The 2,500-nt window shown below is 36.2% G+C and overlaps 1 pseudogene; it reads right to left on the minus strand.

Moving 5' to 3' along the window:
• Positions 1-1,224: 1,224 nt before the first annotated feature.
• LOC123323633 lies at positions 1,225-1,335 on the minus strand (annotated as a pseudogene).
• Positions 1,336-2,500: the final 1,165 nt, after the last annotated feature.

The following is a 2,500-nucleotide window of genomic DNA, read 5'->3' on the forward strand; positions in this document are numbered from 1 at the left end:
GTTCCAAAGAGGAGGCGACATACCTGCCATAGAAGGGACCACACAGGGAAGCACCAGGGTCAGTCAGGAGGCACAGGGAATGAGGGGAAAATGTGGGCAAGAACCATTATTGCTGTTTCCCTGGGAAAAGCAAGGAAGGAAGGATAAGCAGGGTTAGGATTGGCTAATTTAAGTAATGTCACTGGGCTCCCAGTACAGAGGTGTCTCTAGTTGTCTGGTACCTGGCCCTGGGGGGAATAGAGCAGAATAGTGGTTTAGAATATAAGAAAACTATAAAGGAGTTTTGGGTATGAGCTCAGAATTGGTTATTTTGAAATATGAAAGCCATGTTCCAAGGCAAGTCTTTTACTATTTCTAGGAATTAATTTAGCCCTGGGAGGGACAGTCTCTCTAGGGTCAGCCAGGCCCCAAGATGTGAAAGCATCAGAAAAACAGAAAATAAAAAGGGATGATTAATACATTATCACATAGAGTAAGACCCTATCATAATTTAATAAGCAGATTCCACAAAGCTTCATTATGAAAAATACAGAGATGCAGTTATTGCAAGGTTAATAAAAAGACTGAGTGAGCCTGTACAACCATCCCTTGGAATTTCCAGGGGTCTGGCTGGGCAGATTAAATCCATTCAGATTATAGCTACCACTGTGGGCATTGCCTGGAGGTAGCTCTCCACTCTGGTTTATTTCTTTATGCATGGAAATTCTTCTAATTCCAGTGACTGCCAGGGACTTCCAGGGGCCCAGCAGCAATTCCAATATTAACCCCATGAATTGGCATCCGTTTCATTGGCTCAATACTGGAACTTGGGCATAGAAAATACTGAAGGCAGAGAACTTGCCCTCACCTACCTGCTTTTTCCCCTTGCTTCAAGCCTACCAGTCCTCACCAGAAGATAAAAACTAAGAGGTTTTTGGGTCATCCCTATTTGAGGATGTGGGAGAAGAATAGAATGCAATTGCCAGTCACGTTATATCAGAATTAATGAGGATGGGGGAAACTATAGAGTCACATGGCATCAGCTAAAGACAAATAGCAATGTTATCCAGTTTTTGAATACCTACTATTATGCTGGGTACTACACTGATGTTAATCCATTTAGTCTTAACATACAGTTATGAAAATTGAGGCTGGAAGAGATTTAGTAATTTGACCAAAATTATTACATGTTGAAGAGTGTATTAACTATCATGTCCATCTGACTTAAAAGCCCATGCATTTCCTATAGGCCCATCTTTAGTGTCACAAAGTGGATGACAATGCTTAACAGTATGTATTATAAGAACTTTTCTATCCTTATTAAGGAAAATGCTGATCTCTCTGTTCATGGATTCATTATGTTAGCATCAATAAGAGATAGAATAATTTTCCTGATTCCTCTGAAATGGCTAGGGTTTAACTTTTTTTAGATCAGTTTACTTTACTTTTGTCATATTCAAAGCTAAATTATCAAATTTGGAATGTTTCCAGGACTGCCTTTGCTTGGCTTATCTAGGTTGATAAATCATGATATAATTTAGAAATAACATTTAACTCAGGACGAAAGGAATTTCTTGGAGATGTGTAAATATGGGAGAGAGGAGTTTTTGTGTACTGGTAAAGTAATACTTTAAATTTTTATCACTTTAATTGAGATATAAATTATATATAATAAAATTAAACAATTATATATATATGATTTAATAATTTTGACAAATACTGTCATGTATGTTTGTCATATATATGTTTGCTAGGCATAGTGGCTTAAGCTAACATTTATCTTCTAGTATAAAACAGAATCATATATTTTCTATGTAGGTAATTGTAATCAAGATTTTTGTATTACTTAAAACTTACACATTTCCTGTACTTCTAGCATATTTGTTACTCATAAACTCTTAGAACAACTCAGTGCCATGCCAATTTAAATTTTTCATGAAAGGGTTATTTGTGTGGCAGATAAAATGCATTACTATGGAAAAAAAAGTAATAGATTGCAACCACATTTAATAAGTTTTCAAAAAAATATAAAATGTTAATGTAAAGTATGAGTATCTTAGTAAAGCAACATTTAGATATAACACATTAATGTAAGTTGTTCTCAAATTTTAACTTCCATCTTAATTACCTTAGAGGCTTATCAGATTGGTGGGTCTTATCTCCATAGTTTTTCATTCAGCAATTTCCAGATAAGGTTGATATTGCTGGTCATGGGACCATATCTTGAAAGCCAGTTCATTTTTCTTTTTTCTTTTTTTTTAAAGATTTTATTTATTTATTTGAGAGAGAGAGTGAGCAAGAGAGAGAGCATGAGCCAGGAGAGGGGCAGAGAAGCAGACTCCCCACTGAACAGGGAGCCCAATGTGGGACTCGATCCCAAGACTCTGGGATCATGACCTGAGCCAAAGGCAGACACTTAATAAACTGGGCCACCCAGGTGCCCTAGATATTTTTCTTTTTGAGCCATTTAGCAATGTGTCAAAAATGTATTTCTGATGTCTATTATATAAAAAAAATTTGT

Source organism: Neomonachus schauinslandi, unplaced genomic scaffold (genome assembly GCF_002201575.2).
Source record: "Neomonachus schauinslandi unplaced genomic scaffold, ASM220157v2 HiC_scaffold_105, whole genome shotgun sequence".
NCBI classification, from domain to species: domain Eukaryota; kingdom Metazoa; phylum Chordata; class Mammalia; order Carnivora; family Phocidae; genus Neomonachus; species Neomonachus schauinslandi.